The sequence below is a fragment of the Arvicanthis niloticus genome, chromosome 30 (genome assembly GCF_011762505.2).
Source record: "Arvicanthis niloticus isolate mArvNil1 chromosome 30, mArvNil1.pat.X, whole genome shotgun sequence".
Lineage (NCBI taxonomy): Eukaryota > Metazoa > Chordata > Mammalia > Rodentia > Muridae > Arvicanthis > Arvicanthis niloticus.
The window spans coordinates 21921593-21942966 of record NC_133438.1 but is presented as its reverse complement, the minus strand read 5'-3'; the positions used below and the strand labels follow the sequence as shown (position 1 = coordinate 21942966).

The 21374-nt window shown below is 42.6% G+C and overlaps 1 protein-coding gene and 1 pseudogene across 2 annotated transcripts in view; both read left to right on the top strand.

The window, feature by feature from the left end:
- The window catches only part of Pde7b (phosphodiesterase 7B), a 313578-nt gene that overhangs the window by 178107 nt on the left and 114097 nt on the right, over positions 1 to 21374 (top strand). The gene's annotated exons all lie outside the window — the stretch shown is intronic.
- On the top strand, positions 195 to 6207 carry LOC143441030 (kinesin-like protein KIF2C pseudogene; annotated as a pseudogene).

The window sequence follows — 21374 nt, the reverse complement described above, 5'->3', positions numbered from 1 at the left end:
TTTTTTTGATGTTTAAAAGAAATGTCGAACTCAACGCAGTATCTCAGAGTGGTGGTTTCCAAGCTTCTTGTGTTTGTTACCCGTTGTTGTTCCCGAGTCCATGGAGTCGCTTCACGCACGATTGTTTCCTGGTCTGTCCATCAATATTCAACACAGCAATGGCTTGATTCACAGAGCCAGTATAAGCACAGTGAACTTGGAGAAATCCTGTGTTTCAGTGGAATGGACCGAAGGAGGTGCCACAAAGGGCAAAGAGATTGATATTGATTGATACTGATGATGTGGCTGTAATAAACCCAGAGCTCTTACAGCTTCTTCCCTTACAACCGAAGGACAGTCTGCCACTGCAGGAAAATGTAACCGTCCCGAAGCAGAAACGCAAATCAGTCAACTCCAAAATTCCAGCTCCAAAAGAAAGCCTTCGAAGCCGCTCTACCGGCTCAGAAGTTCGAATCCCTGCTCAGGAGAATGAAATGGAGGTGGAGCTGCCTGTGCCTACAAACTCTCGCAAGTTGTTTCCCATTTCCACGGGCCACCCTAGGCCCTCCTGCTCCACAGTGACAGAATTACCACTGTCGATGGTCAGTGGAGGCGGCAGAAGAGCAGGTCCAGTCCACCCGAAGCACCTCCTCTGCAAACCCCGGGAATTCAGTTCGGAGGAAATCTTGTATTGTGAAAGAGATGGAGAAAATGAAGAACAAGCGTGAAGAGAAGCGGGCCCAGAACTCCAAGATAAGAATTAAACGAGCTCAGGAATATGACAACAGCTTTCCAAACTGGGAATTTGCCCGGTTGATTAAAGAGTTCCGGGTTACTATGGAATGTAACCCACTTACTGTGACGGACCCAACTGAAGAGCACAGTATCTGTGTCTGTGTCAGGAAGCGCCCGTTGAATAAACAAGAGGTGGCCAAGAAAGAAATCGATGTGATCTCTGTTCCCTGCAAGTGTCTCCTCCTTGTGCACGAACCCAAGCTAAAAGGGGACTTAACGAAGTACCTGGAGAACCAGGCTTTCTGCTTTGACTTTGATGAAACAGCTTCCAATGAAGTTGTGTATAGCTTCACAGCAAGACCACTGGTACAGACGATTTTTGAAGGGAGAAAAGCAACATGCTTTGCCTATGGACAGACAGGCAGTGGGAAGACACATACAATGGGTGGAGACCTGTCTGGTAAAAATCAGAATGCATCTAAAGGGATCTATGCAATGGCTTCCCGGGACGTCTTCCTTCCTCATAAAGGGTCAGCCTCGATACCGGAACTTAAACCTGGAAGTTTATGTGGCATTCTTTGAGGTCTACAGTGGGAAGGAGTTTGATCTGCTCAACAAAAAGGCCGAGTTACGTGTGCTGGAGGACAGCAAACAGCAGGTGCAGGTTGTGGGACTGCAGGAGTACCTGGGTACCTGTGCTGATGACGTCATCAAGATGCTCAACGTGGGCGGCGCCTGCAGGACTTCTGGACAAACATCTGCCAACTCCAATTCCTCCCGCTCCCACGCCTGCTCTCAGATTCTTCTTCGAGCTAAAGGGAGATTACACGGCAAATTCTCTTTGGTGGATCTGGCAGGGAATGAACGAGGGGCTGACACATCTAGTGCTGACCGGCAGACTCTCATGGAGGGAGCAGAAATTAACAAGTCGCTCCTGGCTCTGAAGGAGTGCATCTGGGCGCTGGGACAGAACAAGGCTCATACCCCATTCCGTGAGAGCAAGCTGACACAGGTGCTGAGGGACTCGTCCATTGGGGAGAACTCGAGGACGTGCATGGTCGCCATGATCTCACCAGGCATAAGCTCCTGTGAATACACTTTAAACACCCTGAGATACGCAGACAGAGTCAAAGAGCTGAGCCCCCACAGCGGGCCCAGTGGAGAGCAGCCGGTTCAGCTGGAAACAGAAGAGATGGAAGCCAGCTCTAATGGGACCTCTCTTGGCTGGCAGTGAAGAAGAGGGGCTGTCTTCCCAGATGTCCAGCTTTAATGAAGCCATGCCTCAGATCAGGGAGCTGGAAGAGAGGGCCATGGAAGAGCTCAGGGAGATCATACAGCAAGGACTAGACTGGCTTGAGCTCTCTGAGATGAAGGATCAGCCAGACTATAACTTGGAGACCTTTGTGAACGAGGCAGAATCTGCCCTGACGGCTAAGCACTTCTCAGCCGTCCGTGAAGTCATCAAGGCCCTGCGCCTGGCCATGCAACTGGAAGAACAGGCTAGCAAACAAATAAACAGCAAGAAATGGCACCAAAAAAAAAAAAAAGAAAGAAAGAAAGAAAAAAGAAAGAACAAAAGAAATAAAGAAATAACAAAAGAGATAAATAAAAAAAAAAATAAAGAAAGAAAAAGAAAGAAAGAAGAAAGAAAGAAAGAAAGAAAGAAAGAAAGAAAGAAACAAAGAAAGAGAGAGAGAGAGAGAGAAAAATGTCAGTGAGGGACATGGGGTGGTCCGAGCTTTCCAATGTTCTAAATTATTTTTACTGGTTGCTCCCTGTACCCCTGGCTCTAGTCGAAGCAGAAACAGTGAAATGCCATAAAATAACCCACTCTCGAAGTATATTTGGCCTGACAGGAAACAGGAAATACCAGAAAAGATCACAAGGAAGACTGTAATCATAAGATTCCTAGCCTAATTCTTTTGACGTCATCAGTTTAGATAAGTCAGATAAGCAGTCCCAAGCATCCGCGGCTCCAGAGTGCCAACACAAATAGGCCAAGTGCATCTTCGGTCCCTTTGAACTCTCGGGGTGTTGTTTAGCCTTCGCTCTCCTCTCTCCCCAAGAAGCATATCCTGAAATTGTGAGTTATGGAGTTAGTGTCAACATTAAGGTATTCAAAGACATTACACAGAGCTGCTAAATTGGCCCTATGGCCAATTTGTCTTGCTTGGTGTATTATAAACCCTGAATACAACTGTTTATAAGACATAAGAAAAGTCTGGTTCATCTCAAAAAAGAGTTTGCTTCCTAAACTTCAGCTTTCCCAATCTTTGCAACAGATCTGTGGCTGTGTAGTATCCCCTGTTAAAATGCTAAAAAGATGCACTGCCAGACCCAAGCTATTTAGTAACATCTTTTTTATTTCACCTTTCTTTGGCCACCTTAACTCCCTAGCACAACAAATTAATGGGTTGATTAAATATAAAGCAGGGTGATATTCTCCCCTCTGAGTGTTCTTAACTTCAGACCAGAACTGTGGAATTCAACCATTCTATAATTTCCAGAAGGGAGAAAACTCATGTATGGGTTATTCAAGTGATAAGGTGAGAGTTTAAATCAAGAGTTAATAATGGGCTGGGAATGCTGTTTGCTGGAAAAACATTTTCCTGGTATGTATAACACTCTGCATTTAATCTCTAACACTGAAAATAAAGTAATACCCCATGCAATTTTTAAACAAAAAAAAAAGGTTGAGAATAAGACCTTATTCACACTATATCTACCTACTTCTAAAAATGGTTCTAAGCTTATAAAAGCTTATGCAAAGTCATAAAGTCATTGTGTCATGGTGTAACAGAAGCCCTACATAAAAAGTAGGAGGGAAAGCAAACAATTATGAGAAAAAATTAAGGAAAGCTGACATCTGAACTTCTTAGCAAGCAGGGCAAAGGAGAGACAGAGAAGATGACAGCATCCATTATCTTCAGGAAGAAAACCATTTTCCCTGGCTTTGAGTGTGTGGGACAATGTTTGATGAGAGATCTTTGTATGGTGATGGAGGATGAAGCTATTTAGGTGTGCCACTTCCCACCTGAGAAGAGTTTTACGGATCCTATCTGTGGAAGATGGTTCCAAAGAAACTACTCAGTGTGGATGCTGAGGGTGAGGGCGTCGCTCTCTGGGCTGCTGTGACCCAAGCATCAAGCCCATGTACATGATTTGGAAGAGACAAAGACAAAAGGTTTGTAACCTTGTACATCTGTAAGGTCAGAGCACAGTTACCCAGAATGCCCAACTCAGAAAGTTCTGTGAACCCCACCCTGAGCTTGCCTGGCATTATAATATGGCAGACATTCAGCTCTAAGTATTCAATGTTAAGAAGCTGTTCTAAGCAGTTCACAGGTCAGTCTTGAGTCTTGACCTGGTATTCTGCCACACGCCTTCTTATCTTGAGGACAAGTACAGAGTTCTTTGTTTTAATGCTATCCCTTCGGCACTCAAAACTGAACAGAGGATTGAAAATTCAAAGTCAACAGAATACATCTAAATGCAGTTTTTGCTTTACTTGAGCCCATTTCCTAACCCTTTCCTAATATTCTGTTCTATTAAATAAACTATTAATAATTAATCAACCCAATGACTCCAAAAACTTATAATGTATGTATGTAGATTAAAGGAAACAAGTGGATGCAACAGGATTTATTCTTGTACAGTACAAAAATGACCAGCAACTGAATATTTGGTGCATGGGAAGCCATAGTCCAGACACCTTTAACTCCTTTACTGCAAAGTCAACTTCCCTAGTAAGTTACCAGTGTAGCACAGGCAACAGTTGGGGATAGAGGAACTAGGTTAACCATAGGAAGTAAAACAAGACTCTTGCCTTGGTTAAGTACAATCTACCCAACAGAAATCCTGCAAGGCTACAAACATTACAAAAAAAGTCTGATCGGTCAGAATAACCATTTTCTTATGTGAACAGCAGAGAACAGAAAAGAAAAAGAAGACTAGATAAAGCCAAAGGGTGTCCAGAGAGCAAGAGGAAGGAGAGGAAGAAGAATCTCAAAGGTGCCAGCAAAGCTGGTTACACGTTATGCATCCTAACTTCCTAAAGCCATGTTCCTAACAGCTCCCCACAGTGAAGGTGAGCCCTAGCTATCAACTGTAGAATTAAGTCTGCCCTTTCCTGCAGCCTGCAACTCAGATGTGTGCAGACGCACGCATGACACATACTTACTACTATGCAGTAATTCCTAACGGGGTTAATGCGTTCTAAGGCCCTGCAGAGTAGACAAGTCAGAACAACTGAGGACTGAGGCTCTTTCAGGAAGCCCTCAATCCTGAACCCCTTGGGAACAGACTCATCTTGACAGCATTTGTGGCCCCACGTAGTTCTCTTTAACTCTTATGAGAAATTAGTGACCTCTTACTTGGCTGACCCCAGCTGTTGGTTGTATCACAGGGGATCCTTCTCTTTCATTCATTGTTACAATTAAGGGTGGACTCTGGAGTCCAGCTGCCTCGCATCTCTATGAAACTTTCTGGACTTTGGTTTTCGCTTTTATAAAGGGCAAATGACAGTGTATGTAGGCAATGGCTCAGGGGGTAAAGAGATTGCTGCATAAACATGAAGGCCAGCACCCATGTGTCAGCATGAGTCTGTATTGGCAGTCTTCCCACAGTGAGATGGGAGGTAGAAACAGAACACTCAGAAGCTTGCAGGCCAACTGCCCTTGGCTGTTCAACAGTGAGCAACAAAAAGATACAGAAGGGCAAGGATCCACACTTGAGGCGATCCTCTGACCTTTGCATCCATACCACACCCATATATAAACACACCCATGCACACACATACACAGGTGCATGCGCACACACACACACACACACACACATTTTTTTAAAGATGGGCAAAGATGGCTCAGCAGTAGAGCCTTTATCTAGCATATATGAGGCCCGAGGTCCAATCTCTAATACTGCCAGAAAAATAAAAAGGTTAAAAACAAGGAGTGCTGCTTACAGGAGTTAGTCAGACAACACAACAAACACAGAATGGGTGCGTGATAAACACTCTATGAGTTTAATGATCAGTATTCCACTGTCTCTATTTCTCATAATTATCCAGAGGTATTGAATTGCTGTGTTAGCCTATGGCAAAAAAAAAAAAAAAAAAAAAAAAAAACAACAAAAACCCAAATACTGGACTTTCATCTCTAAGCTTCATTATTATGAATCATAGAGAGAAGAAACATCACAGAACTGAATTCTACCTCAATTATATTTGCAATTCCAATAGTAAATATTGAAAGTGACCATTACTTCTAATTTTTCATTACACTTTTACCTATTATAAATGTGTGCAGAGCGAACTTTCATACCTACAATCATACAATGGTTGAAATGTTCTGAAGGAGCTAGGGTGGAACAACAAAGGTTTGTTGGTTCAAATTACAAATAAGGGTATCCTTAAAAACCTGAAGAAATCAGCCGCTATTTTGTAGCCAACTAAATTCTTTGTTAAACTAAATTAAACATGAGAGGTTTGTATTCTTATTTTGTGTTTGTGTTTGTTGAGTCTGTGCTTTTATTTATAGTAGTAATGGCCACTTAAAGTCAAAATCCTATTTAATAGTCACAGAAGGGGATTTTCTTTAGTCTCCAGATTACGATTTTGTTGAAATAATAGCCACTTAAGATTTATTAATACAAAGCCCAGATCACAGCGTGCTGCCATTCGAATTCCAGACACAGGTTTATAGGAATTAAGATTGATCACTGTAGATTCCACAAAGCCCCATATAGGGAGAAACTTCTCAGAAACCAGGGGTTTGTAAGAAGATCAACACAGGATCAGGTGTCCTCTGGGCCTGGCAGTGGGCAATGCTTTCTAAGACATTCTCCACTAAGAAAGACCATGGGGGAGGGGGTAAGGGGGGGGGAAAGAAAGACCATTGGATTCCCCCAGAGATTTCAGTGTTTAGATGAACCTAAAGTGTGAACACTGTGAGAACATAGAACATCTGCTTAAATATCCTATAACAAGGATGAAAATATTCAGAAAGGCCAGCATAATTTCTAGACAAAGACACAGTACTCCATTCTGCTTCCAGGGTCCATTCCCCCCCCACCCCCACCCCCCAAAAAACCCCAGCAAAGTAGAAATGTTAGCAAGATATCTGGTTAATTGCTTTTAAGAAAATAGGGCTAGACTCTTATTCCAGGCCAGTGTCACACCTTGGTGGCCCAGGCTCATGCATGGTACTCTACAGTCTCATGCAATCCTGGGTTCAGGAGGCCAGTGTCTCTCATTTCTTTTCAGCATGAGTGTTTATAGTATACTGTGCTGTAAAGCATGTGGACCAGGGACAACCAAAGAGAGGGGTAAAAAAAAAAAAAAAAAAAAAAAAAAAAAAAAATGGGAGATTTTAGCAGGTGGTACTTTACAGAATTCAGGAAGAAACCCCTCTGCCCTGACCATCTACTCAGAATGACCACTAGACCAAAGGAGTTCCAATGAGGGCTAATCTGAACTAATCTGAAAGAAAAATCTTTGATTTTTATAAGGAAGAATTTAATCAAAAGTGAGGTCTGTGGGTCTGCTATGGAAATATCTGAAGTAAAACTGGCAAACCAGCCACCTAAATACACATGATTCGTTTTTAGACGCATGAATTATGAATGAGACATTCTGAGCAGACGCTCAGCATGAGCGGAGTCGACATGTCACACTGACCCGTAGATTGGACCAGCGTGGTCGATAGTAACTTTACAGGGTAGGAGTTCAGAGTAACTTGATTCTGAGGCAGAGAGAGAAAGGAGAGAATGAATGCGGGCACCACGCCTGTCTCTTGGTGGCTCCCCCACGCAATTAAACAGAATTAATCAAATCCCAGACAGTGAAGCGAAAAGCACCGCCCTACTTGCTATGCAGATGTAAACTTTCCTTCTCTCCCTCATGAAAGCCAGCCAAACAGGGGGCTGTGGAGACCCAAGCCAGGGTGGAACCCTGCTAGGAGGCAGCACTTGATTTAAGCTCGGAATGACAATGTTGGTAAAGGGGCGGGGCCTTGCCACGTTAGATTAGGAAAAGCCTAGCATAAATTTCTAAGTTTTAATTACGCAAACTCCAAGAACACAGGAGCTGCTTGAATGCTAGCATGACAGTCAAGTGATTATTCTCCCACACCCCACCTCCGCCCTCCCTCAACATCCCCCCCCCCCCAGACATTATGTTGCTCTCCGTTTTGCTCAGTTTCACATTCTAAATTTCAACTCACCTCGTAGTTGAAGTAAGTCACGATCACCTTACTCACGCCAGCTCATTACTTTCACCCCAATGGCTGATGAAGGCCCAGCCTCAAACTCCAAATTGTTCTCCATACTTATCTCAAAGTAGTTTCCACAGCCCAGATTCCACGCTGATGACCCGCTCCGCACCAATGCCAAGTCGTCCTGTGTGAGCGCTTGTGAGGGAGATGGATGAGAGAGGAAGCGAGGCGCGACAGAGTTTAGATCTCCAGTAACCACTTTAGATGCTTAGGGTCTGTCTGCATACCCAAACTGAGGCAGGTTGATGAACAGAAGTGAAGATTGAAAGGACATCTGTTTTGGTCTTGAGTAGGTTTTCTGTACGTGAGCTACTGTGCCTCCAAAAACACGGCTCTAAGCCCCACAAATCTCAATCTTTTCACAGGAACAGCCTGAGACCATCAGAGAGAGAAAAAAAAAAAAAAAAACAGATATTTGCATTACAATTCATAACACCAGCAAAATCACAGTTATGTGGTAGCAATGAAGAAATGTATTTATGGTTGGGGGTCGCCACAACAATTGTGTATACTCAATGTATTTCCTCCAGGTATCTTCTTGTCCATTTTCCCCACTACCCTGGTAGGCCAGGACCTTTTTATACCTAGTTGATACGAGTCTTTGCCTCTGAAAATACACAAAGAAGACTCCCTCTGAACATGGCTCACTTTCCCCAAGGCTTAACTCTGCCCTGCATTCCCTCTTGAGTCTTTCAGTAGCTCTCCCACTCACCTGGCACCCACACCAGACATGACCCTCCCCACTTCCCACTTCCCACTTCTCTGCCTCACTTTCCCTCCATGCAAAGCAAATAGTACAGTTTAACAGAATATCTCTTATTTCAGCCTCCAAACACGTATTCCAGTGCTCCTGCTTCAAATATCTGTGCTTATACTAAATACCCAGGAACAAGCAGGCCCCCACACACCCACAGCATCTATGCCCTTTTCCCTGTATTATAATGATTTTTTTATAGTTTCTGACATCTCCCAGCCGTATAATAAATGACCATCCACTAGTCAAGAGCTTGCTTAGTTAATAATGTCATATAAACGCCAGGCTTGTTGGCTAACATTCATAATCCCAGCCCCTCAGAGGCTGAAACGGAACAATTTTCCCAAGTTAAAAGGCCAGCCTGAACTATATAGTGAATGAATTCTAGGCCATCCTGGGTGACAGAGTAAGGTCCTATCTCAAAAACAAAATGCATGACAATATCAATAATAATTCTTCTGCAATCCAATGTGTGTAATGTCATCCAGTTCTGGATAATATTAACATATGGTAAAACCATCAAGGGCTCACAGACTCTAACACCAAATAGCTTCTCACGCTGGGATTGGTTTTGGAGTACAAAGGCTTCTCTGATGGTGTAGCTAGGTTCACCCTGCACCTGTAAAGAAACAGGATAAAGAGGTCAAAAAAGGTCTGGAGTGGAAACAAAACATTAGTTACAATTGCTTTCTGTGTGGGAAGAATGAAAAACGAAGCACTTTGGTTTTATGTTCATAAATCCAAAAGCTACCCACCTGGCACTGTACATGTGGAGTGCCAGGGTAGATACAACTCACTCTGAAGCCAAGGAGTCAGCAGCTGGGTCCAGAGAGTCCCCTGGTACTCTCACATGGGGGTCTTTTCATAGCAACACTTTTCTTTGTAAGTTTGTGGGTCCCAGGGTGACTTTGTTTGATCCCCGTGGTCCATCCTTACCCCTTCCTCAAATGTCCTCTCCATCTTTGTAGTTGGAACCTTGGCCATCAGTTCTGTTGTCAAGGTAACCCTCTATTCCTTCTTCCTCCCTGAAGCATTGTCCTAAAGCATTGTCTTCAGTGTCTTTCTCCAACTTGTCACTCTTTCTAAGAAAGATTGGACGCTTCACTCTCCTGCCTCACGTTTGTAAATGCATTTTCAATTGCTGTTTTCTTCCTCCAAGGTACTCTGAGCATGGGTATCTTATGCCTGACTCATAGATTACCAACACTTGTGAGCAGAACAGGACATGCAGGGAATGGAGTCCAGGGTTGGTTGGCTTACCAGGTTGGCGCATAACCAGGTGTGTGTCCTTAGCACAAGCTGTAGTCAAGGCTCCACAGAGCATTAACACCTAAGTCTGTGGGAGGGTTACCTGCTTGAACCTGCTTGGTATCAGGAGCCCTTCACAGAGGCCACCCGGATCACTACTGAGACCCAGACTTGTTCACATTTCTGGGTGTCTTACAAACGCATCATAAACCACTCCTCCTTCACAATGATAGTCAGATAAGCATATCCACTGGAACAGCTGCAGCACAAAGCCACCTTTGAAACCGTCAGGGGAACAGAAGATATGAGCAAGATGAATCTATCACACCTCTGTCATGCGAGTTATGCTAAAGCCTGTGAGAACTCATGCTAACACCTGTTGAGTGTCATACTTGATTTAACTGCTTGTCAAGTCTATTGCTGTGTTAGGAGTCCATAGTGTTCTGATCTCAGGGGTGGACAGTGAGGTTCAGCAAGCATCACCCTATCCCAGAGGCAGAGAATGTTGCTTCCTGGGCTTTAATTTCAGAAGCATCTCCAAGTTCTGTTCTGAATTACACTAATCCTTCACATGCCTTGAGACCACACATGCGGCCTTCCAAAAGAACCGATCTAAACCCAAACATCAGATAAGCAATCGAGAGTTCATAACTGTACACTGAGTACATTTAAATTGTGTAATTAAGTATAGCAGATGTGGTTGAATGCTGGTTCGATGATGTTTTCACCTAATCTATTCTAGATTTTTAAAGTGGTCTGACTAGACATAAATCTCAACAGCATTGATTCTCCAGAACAGCAGCTATCCTCAAACAATGAACATTTTGGATTTTCAGCTACTACTCTTTTCATCACTCCCTGGTAACAATATAAAAATATTTTTCCTGCTTTGATTTCTGAGTTCTTTCTGGGGGTTCACAATCTGATCATCAATTTTTCATATCACTGTCAAGGGCTGACTCAGAAAAATCTCACATTCTATCTCTATTCCTCTCTCTCTCTCTCTCTCTCTCTCTCTCTCATCAGGGTTTCTATTACTGCAATGAAGCATCAAGACCAAAAAGCAAGTTGAAGAAGAAAGGATTTATTTGACTTATACTTCCAAATTAGAGTCCATCATAGGAGAAAGTCAGAACAGAAATTCAAGCAGGGCAGGAACCTGGAGGCAGGAGCTGATGCAGAAGCTGCGGAGGGTGCTGCTTATTGGCGTCCTTCCCATGGTGTGCTCAGGCCTGCTTTCTTATAGAACCCAGGACTATCAGCCCAGAGATAGATGGCACTTTGGACTAGGCCCTCACCACTGATCACTAATTGACAAAATGCCTTACTGCTGGCCCTCAGGGAGGCATTTTCTCATCTGAGGCTCCTTCCTCTCTGATGACTCTAACTTGTGTCAGGTTGACACAAAACCAGCCAGTATTCTGTCTATCATCTATCTACCTCTCCTCCTCCTCCTCCTCCTCCTCCTCCTCCTCCTCCTCCTCCTCCTCCTCCTCCTCCTTAAAAGCTTTATCCAGGCATGTCCATATGTGGCTCTTTCCTGATTTAATAACTAACCCAGCCAGCCCTCTCCCACTGCCCTACTGCAGCACTGAGGCTCAGGCCACGTTTAACACAGGGAAGTTTGGATCCCCAGGATGACTGGCTATCCTTCGGAGCACAGGTGCCAGCTGCCATGCTCCTTCACCTATTCAGGTTTAGTCAGTTTATTTAGACTACAGAGCAAGCAGGAGAGGTGGGAAGTTTCTACTCTGAAAGAAATCAGAACATGTTTTCATGTGTGTCATATGACAGGTTCCATAAATAATGAGGCATTTAAAGCCCTTAGAGAATGTGATACTTTGGGAAAATTAATGGTTTAGGTATGACATAAACAAAACGTCTACTATGCAGATGCAAACTGGCTGTAGAGACATATACCTAAAGTAAAGGGGAATATTTTTAATTCATCAAGTATTCAATATATTCTGCTATACAAATGCAAAATCTTGTGACAAAGATTCTTTTTTGTTTTGTTTTGTTTTTGTCTTTGGTTTGGTTTTCTTTTTGTTTGTTTGTTTGGTTGGTTGGTTGGTTGGTTGGTTTTTCTGAGAAAGGGTTTCTCTGTGTAGCCTTGGCTGTCTTGGAAGTCACTCATGTAGACCAGACTGGCCTTGACCTTACGGAAATCCACCTGTCACCACCTCCCAAGTGCTGGGATTAAAGGCATGTGCCACCGCCACCACCCAGCTCATGACAAATATTCTTTAAAAAAAAAAAAAAAAAGTTGTACAACATTACTTATCCACCAAAGCAGAAGGTGAGAGACAGAACACATGTCTGAAACAAAGAAATGGACATTCTGGTCAGATCTCTGTCAAGGGCCTCCAAGGTATATCCTCTCAGACACTACTTTTTCATCTGTCAGAATTCCTTTACAATAGGGAATATGTTTTTCTTCTCCATTTATAGAAACATTCTACGTAGCAGAAAGGAATGTGTGTAAAATGTTACAGTGTCCTCTTTTTCATTAGAATGTTATACATTTCCCCAAAGTAAACATCTAAATGCTAAAACAGACCTGACTGAGCTCATTTCACTTTACAGTTGTTTCTCGCCAATCTCAATCTCGAGTTAGTAGACCTTATACAGACCTGACTGACACCCAGATTCTGGAAGTACATGAATGAAAAGTGGAAAATGTTTCAATTATGAAACCTCAAACTGTAGAGCACGCTGTTATTAAAACTCAGATAGCAACATGTAAGGGACACCATACACAAAACACATTTAAATTGGAGTATATGACTTCCTAGCTATCTTTATAAAGTGTGTGTGTGTGTGTGTGTGTGTGTGTGTGTGCGCGCGCGCGCATGCGCGAAAATCCTGTACTTGTAGAGACCAGAGAACAATGCCAGTTGTCTTATCTTCTCTTCAGGTTTCGAGACAGGCTTGATGTTTTGGCCAGATTGACTGTCCTGCACACCCTCAGGATTTTCTTGTCTTTGTCTCCCCAGGGCATTACATTACAGACAAATACAGACATTACATTACATTACATTACATTACATTACATTACATTACAGAGAAATGTGCCTTCCAACATGCCCAGCTTTGTGCGTGGATGCAAACTCAGGTCCTCGCATGTGCAGAGAGCATTTTACCAACTAAGCAGTCTCCCTAGATTTGCATTTTCTTAAGCCCTTTGCTTGGTTTGGTTTGGGATCCATTTCACTCCTTGTAGGTGTGATTTTTGACCCGCTGGTCGCATCAATTAGAATGTGGCTTTATGTCTAAGCAAGGAAGGTATTTTTCAAGTTGCTAGAAGGCAGCTGCCAAATATTTCCCCACAAAAGGTCCTGTTGTGTTTTGTGTTTTGTTTTGTCTTCTGCACCTTGTGAACCCCTAATTGGAGTTTGCATATTCGACTGCCAAATAGCAGGCATGCCTTTGAAATGAGTGGTCTCACACTTCCCTTTAGAGTCAATGAAAGAAGGGCATGTCGGGAAGGGGCGGGGCAACAATGATGTCGGGAAGGGGCGGGGCAACAATGACGTCGGGAAGGGGCAGGGCAACAATGATCCAAGGACTAGAGAAGAAACTCGTTTCTCGTTCTTTTTTTTCTCCAGAGGGAGAAATTGAAATGCATTCTGATGGGAATATTTGTTTGTGATTTTAACCCTAAAAGCTCATTACCCCACGAAGCTTCACAGCTAAGGCAAATCGTTTGTGACAATTCGGGAAATCACTGTGTGAGCTGAGGCCTGTAAGTGCAAGGACCAGGGGCAAGAACCAGAGAGTAACTACTCTTTCTGTACAGAGATTCAGCTTACTTTGCTTGAAAGACAGGGTGTGGCCACACGTGTGTGGAAAGACAGACATGTATTGCAGCATGAGATCTGAGGGGGGATTAAAAGACAGCACTGAGCGCATCCCCAGACAGAGAACCCTGAGCTCTTCCCTCAACCTCAATCATTAAAGGAAGCTACAGTTCAAAACTACTTCAGAAATGTGAGTCTAATATAGCTCACTTTTTTAATAGAAATATTCAAGTTTGTAAGCATTCAGTCAACAACTAGAAATGTGTTATCTGTCACAAATGCTTAAAATTAAACTCTTTCCAAACAATCATTTCCACCATTTTGGAAGACTTAGTTCTTAGTTTTTTGGTTCTTTTTTTTGTTTTTTTGTTTGTTTGTTTGGTTGGTTGGTTGGTTGGTTTTTTGTTGTTGTTGTTTTGTTTTGTTTTTTTGTTTTTCGAGACAGGGTTTCTCTGTGTAGCCCTGGCTGTCCTAGAACTCACTCTGTAGACCAGGTTGGCCTCGTGCGCCAGCCACCACCGCCCGGCGGAAAACTTAGTTCTATAACATAAAGTTATATAAAAAGTCCCTACTCTACACCACACACTGAGGACTGAACCAGGGTCCCCTAAATGGCAGGTCAGGGATCTACCTCTTTATAACTTTGTTTTTAACTCATGTGCTAAAAATCACAATATCTTCATTCAGAACCAACTCCGAGATTAGTAATCTTGATAGAAATATCCCAGAAATGAATAAAAGTAGAATGGTAAATAAGATACTTACACCACAGGACTGAAGCTGGCTGCACAGTTGAAAGCATTTGCTGTTCTCACAGAGGAGCCAGGTCCCATCCCCTGCACCCACGTCGGTGGCTCACAACCATCTATAACTCCCTTCCTAGGGGATCCAATCCCCTCCTCTGGTTTCTGAGGACACATACAGATACAGGGATACATGCAGACATGTAAATAAAAATAAATAACATTAGTGAGGTACCGTGACAAACTCCTTTAACCCAGCATTCAAGAAACAGAGGCAGACAGATCTCTGAGTTTGAGTTTGAGACTAGCCTGTCTGCACAGGGAGTCTAGGCCACTCATGGCTATGTGGTGAGATTCTGTCTCAAAATCCATTAATTAATTTATAAGATCAGCTAAAGAGATAGTGTATGTCTTTTCCCATCTACATCTGCCCGTCTACCTTATCTCTAATCTGATCTAACTTCAAAGAAAAGGTATTACTCAAAAAACAAATATGAAAAAAATGAGCATTAAAAACAACTTCAAACTTAAAGGATATTAAGCTTACAAAGTGCGCTGTAGGTCAGTTCTTCCCCAGCATAAAGATATAAGGTGCCAGACAAAAATCTATCAATCTAATATGCACATTGTGGCAGTTTAAAAAAAAAAAAAATGGGCCCCATGGGGCCACATATTTTAATGCTTGGTCCCTAATTGGTGGAACTGTTTGGGAAGGATTAGGAGGTGTGGCCTTGTTGGAGAAGGTGTGTCACTGGCTTTGGGGATTCAAATGCTTTCTTCTGTAAGTCACCTTGGTTGTGGTGCTTTGTCACAGCAATAGGAAAGTAACTAAGACACACATTGCATCTTATTTACTTTTCAATTAGTTAATTAATTCATTTGAGGGGGAAGGGATATGGTATAAATAGGTCAAAGAATACGTTACAGAAGTCAGTTTTCTCACTCTACCCTGTAAGTTCCAGGAGTTGAACTCGAGTTGCCAAGCTTGATAGAAAGTGCCTTAACCCACAGAGCCGGCCTACCAGCCCAGCACATTATATTTTAAAGAACGAAATCCTAAAAGACCTAAAACAAGGTTTAAAATGAATGTAAGAAAAAGCTAAATCTAATTAATAAATATAAGTTTGATGTGATATCAAGAGTGTAATTAAAAGTGAATGAAGCCCTTAAATCTCTTTGGACTAGAAAAGACCATCATATTGGAACGTCCTTCAGGTAGGAGAGATAGGTAGTACTGAAACAAAATGGTTGTTATTTTACAATAGCACCCAGTCAGATTATTAATCTCTCTACATAACTATCCCCTTTGCTTCCAGACCTACAATTTTTTTCATAGCTAATATGATGATGTTAATGTCCAGTAATCAATACTACAAATCAGATCCCTGGGTGACATTTTTTGAGAGAGAAAAAAAAATGAAGAACTTGAACTTTACCTTTTAAGAATATCAATACTTGACCGTTGTAGGACAACATTTCTGACATGCATTTATCCCTGAGGTCACTTAACTTTTTTAAAAAGAACTTTTCTGTATACTTTACATTAGTAAAATAAACACTGATAATTGAGACTTGCAATCTGACTACCTTTATTGCACCACCAACCCAAATTAGCATGTGGTTTGACTTTCCTGCATGATAATAATCCTTGAGTCCAAAAGATTGAAATTAAAGAAAAATCTAAAGTCAGTAGAATCAAGCTATTTGGACTCACATAGGAATCAAACCCCAAACTCTTGCCCAAAATGAACAATTGGAATTCCTGTTGAGGTTTTTAAAAGTCTCCACCACCCCCTCAAGTGTTCTACATTTTATACAACTCAGCACTTCCAAACCAAGCCAGAATGAGGAGCCCTGAGATCTCTGTGGTCGGCCATTTCCCAAGTATTCCAAACCCACGCCTGGACCAGGACACTCCAGGAATCTCATCAGAGCCTTGACCCCAGGAGGTTTCTGGTTCTATTTCCAAACCATAGAGGTTTGGAAAAGACCTCTGCAAACCTTCCACCCGCCTCTCACTCATCTCATGGCAGCTTCAAGCACTCACCTAAGACCAACATGTTTTACTATACTGCAAAGTTAATGTGCCATGGACATCCTAAGAAACTTGGCTGGGACCAGTCAAGATGGTTCGGTTTAACAGCCTAATAAATATATTGGAATGGGCAATGAAAGTAAAATTACAGAGACTGCCTTGTAGCTTGGCTGTGTAGTTTCTTCAAGGAACCTCAGCTCTCACCTCAGCATTGCACAAAGCTCAGAACCACTAAAGCAGCAGGGAGGCTGGGCAAGACAGTGTAGTTCAGTGGTAAAGTGCCTTCCTGGCATTCCCAAGGCCATGGGTTTGAACCTTAGCACCAGGAATGCACAGAGTTAAGTAGATTTAAAAACACAATTAGGTTTAATTCCATAGTGTTAGTGATTTTCATTTTAAAGTCTTAGAAAGCAGAGAGACAGCTCTCTTTGTAATAACTTTATAAACCCATGAAAATTTGACTAATCTAAGTCTAATTAATAAAATGATATTTAAATGATGTCATTTAAGGGTGGTTGGGGAGGTGGCTCAGTTCGTAAAAAGCTCATCACACAAGCTTAAAGCCCTTAACCCATGTTAAACAAACAAACAAAAAAAAAAAAATCTTGGTAGTACCTATCTATTTATAAAGGCTCCTAGATGTCCATACTGGGTGAATTACTATCTATTTCACATTATTTGTATAAAAGCCTTCATTGTGACCACCTGAACTGTGAGACACCAGGCTGACTCCAGTGTGAATACCACCAATTTAGACATGTCATCAAAACACTTTCAGTAGAAAATGTCAGAAGAGGGAGTGACCAACTACACTATCAGAGTGGACTACTGAAGACTTGGGGATGGGTAGGTCTCTGAGGCTCGCCGGCCAAGCAGCCTGCTCAAGTCCATGAGCCCTGGTGAGAGACTGTGTTGCAAAAAATAAAGTAGGCAGCTCCTAAGAAATGACACCCAAGATTAACCACCTGGCATGCACATGCATATGAACACAACATGGACCCCCAGAACACACACATCATTTAAAGAGTGAGTGAGATGAGCCTGTGGCAAGAAGTGTAGCACAGTAGGAACTGGATTTCTTCTTCTCACTTCTGTCCTGGTGCTGCTGACTTTTTTTTTTTGTTGTTGTTCACTCACACATTACATGCATGCATGCACATGCATACACACACACACACACACACACACACACACACACACACACTGGCTGAGGGAGGAGAGACAGAGAAACAGAGACAGAGAATACTCTATGAAGCAGACCTGATTTTTGAACACAAGTTGATGAATACAAGGAATACAGTTCGTGCCTCCAGAAAGCCCACACTCTTGATGGCAAGACAGAAAATAAATCAGGGAGGGGGGAAGGTACAAGAGAGAAGAAAGAGGTCAAAATTGCCATTGGTGATAAGATGGCACCAAACAGGGCTTGAGATAGGGGAACAGCTCAGGGAAGGTCAGCTCAGAATATTAGCTGACTTTTTAATTTTGCCGTCTGTTTTTCTACTGCTTTTAAGAACGTCTTATAACAACTGGGCTTGACCTGAGTCAATCTTACATGAGGTTTGTGATGCTACATTACCCTTTGAAAAGACTATCCACAATCCCGGGGAAGTGTTTCAGAAAGGCACTGGACTGACTGTGGGCAGTTCTGAACATGGATGGCTTGGCCAGCTTTCAAACTGTCATTGCATTCCTTTTCTGAGAAAGGTCACAGGAGAGTTTCTGACAGCGTGATACTGTTGATATTTAGAATCCTGACTTCTTTGCCTGGCTTCAGTTGAGCTGGAGGCCAACATTCTACAGGGAAGTCAGCCTGGTTGCTATGGTGGATGGTGTCCTAACAACAGACATGGGTCAGGTGTCAGGTTTTGATCTCTCAGGCTTGGCAGTGACTCTTGCTGGCTCACCTGGACATCCTGAGAGGGACAGCTAAGAGCTGCTCCATGTGTCCTTCTCAGTTTTTGTTTTTTTTTTTTTTTTTTTTTTGAAGGACCTCTCACAATAGTTTATTGTGGTCAGTGTGCTCTAAGAACATGGCTGGTTCTTCCTTATTTATGTGTGTCATGCTCTGCTGAAAGTGGTGTTCTTTCACAGTCCTGGTGCCCTTTGTGTATCTCAATAACACCCAGCTAGGGCCACAATCAGCGTCTAGCATGTAAATAATGTAAAAGAGATAGTAATATCATGTGTAAGTATATGTCTGAGAGTCTCTGTGTGCCCTGCAAATGTTAGGTCCTGAGGTATTAAAGGCTCTCTTTTTTTGTTTAAAGAATGTAGTTGGGTTAATTCATCAAAAGTGGATATTTGATCTCCTTGTGCACAAGATTAAAGGCATCTCCATCAATATTCTGAAGATAACATAACAAAATACCACAGACAGCTTAGCATTTGTTTCTTGAGGTTCAGCTAAAGTTATCTGAAATGCAGTACTTCCTGTGGCCTCTCTGGCTTCTAGATGGTCATCTTCTTTATCATATCAAAGGCCTCATCCCCAAATAAGCCACGTTCTGAGGTGATGATGGTTCAGACCAAAGACACAGATAACATAAGTCTATGTTACATCATCAATATACCAGCACATCTCATAAAAACTTGTGAAAAATGAGAGAAAAAAATGAAACTTAACCAGAAAACCTGCACGTGAGGTAAATGAAAACGTCTCACAGTCTTCGTTCCTCAGTGGAGAATTCATTCCCCTGTCATTCCTGGGACAAGAGAGAATTTGACAAAGCTGAATTTCTTTCCTCTATATAAAATTAATTCTTCATTAACTCTGGTGAGGAAAAGTCCTAAAACAACTTTGAAATTCCAGCAGTGCCTTTCCTGATGACTCTGATCCCTTCACACCACAGTCTCACTCTGCCCTTCCTGCTTTTCTCTCTCCTGCGAGCTTTTGTGTACCGATCATGAGAGTGTGTCTGAGATGCTGTTCAGCTTGACTTGTTGAGAGTATCAAGAGACCATGGAAACCACACAATTACCTTGATCTTCTCTGAGATCTAGAAGATGACATAAGTTCCTATTAATATTTAAACATTTAAAAGTGTTAGACCAAGGCTCAGTTCTCTGCAACTTCTCTCAACAAAAGGCAAAGCTTGATAAATTAATATTGCCCAAGACTGGTGATGACTTCTCTTTGTACATACTAAATGAGATGGTTTAGAGATGGCACCGTGGCTGTGACCCACTCAAGGACAACGATGCTCCTTTATCTCTCTCTCAGACTCACCCGGATCAGCTCTGTGCTGTATTTAATGTATCTGTCCGGTGTCTGAGTGTTCGGATTTGCAATGCTGATGCTTTATCATTTAAAAACCTCACTCTGTGGCTGGGAAGTGGCAAGTGCTTACTGTGCAAGTATACGGATGGGAATTCAGGTCTTCAGCAGCTGCATAAACATCTGGATGTATTGGCACATGCTTGTAATCCCGAAATGGGGAGGCAGAGTCAGGAGAATCTTGGGGGACTCAGTGCCAGCCAAGCTAGTCAATTAAGGAGCTCCAGACTGAGTCCCTGCCATAAACAAACTAACAAGCCATCTAATACTGGGCAAGGTGTGACTATATATTTCCATTCAAGGTTCCTGTCATGCCTAGTCTTCATGGCTCAGTTACACATTCTCTCTAATTATCTTTCCTCTTTGAGATGCACCTCTCATTAGAATGACCTCTGAGCATGATTCTTCTTTGAGAAGCATTACCTAGGAGACATGACACGTCTTTATGGGATGCTACCTTAGAGGAGGCGTGGCTACTCGGAGGCAAGGAAAACCAACTGTAACACCAACTGCACTGGTTCTCTGTCTGGCGTTCTGATCGTGCATCTTACTTTTTGCATTCCATTCCTGCATCTATGCAGTGGTGACACCTTGGTCATTATTATTAAGAGGGCAGATAAATACAGAAAGTTGAAAGTACCTGGTTGTTCCCACCCCCCCACCCCACCCCCACCCCCAGCCCAGGACAAAGAGCAATAAAAATCGAATAAACCTTCAAGATCAAAGGATGAAACGGAGACATTATCAAGCAAGAGGCACACTTGGAAGGATGTGAGGCTGCAGGCAGAATTGAGCTGTTTACTTCTGGGAACCACTAAGTTCCCAGACTCAGGGGAAGCCTAGACCCAGGCTTTGATCCTTAGACATTCACAGAAACAGAAGGCAATAAGGACAGTAAAGGAGGGTCCCAGAGACGTGAGTAAACAGCACTGGTCCATCCAGGTCTCCACCTCACACCTCCAAGCAGAACTACTCTATCTCAGCAGGAATGTTTGTTTTCAAAGGAGAGCAAACTAGAGAAATTCTGAACAAATGAATATGTGGAGACTAAGACAAACTTAGATGCACCATCCTGATGTCATGGAGATGTGTAAAGTGAGAGTACCTAAGCTCTGTAGCCACCCAGGAAAATTACACGAAGGTCTTTACACTTGGTGAACCCCTGACAAAGTGCTCAAATCACCCCATATCCCCAGTAGAAGTGAGTGTGGAATAAACCACACACAGGCCTGTACCCTGCTCTCAGGTGCCATTGTCAGGATCATCTAGAAGCTGTATTCTTCCAGACATGGGGTAGAAGCAAACAGAGAATAAAAAAATGTGGGAGAAGTTAAAAAAAAAAAAAAAAAAACAAACAGAACTTTACACTGAAGGAAGAACAGGTGACTAGAATAGCCATGACAAACAGATTTAGGTCTATACACAGATGAACATGAGTAGGCAGATTTCAAGCTTGGTATGTTCCACAGTATCAGTGTGATTCATGTTATTTCAGACACTCGGAAAAAACAAGCAAGCAAAAGTGAAATTATGCA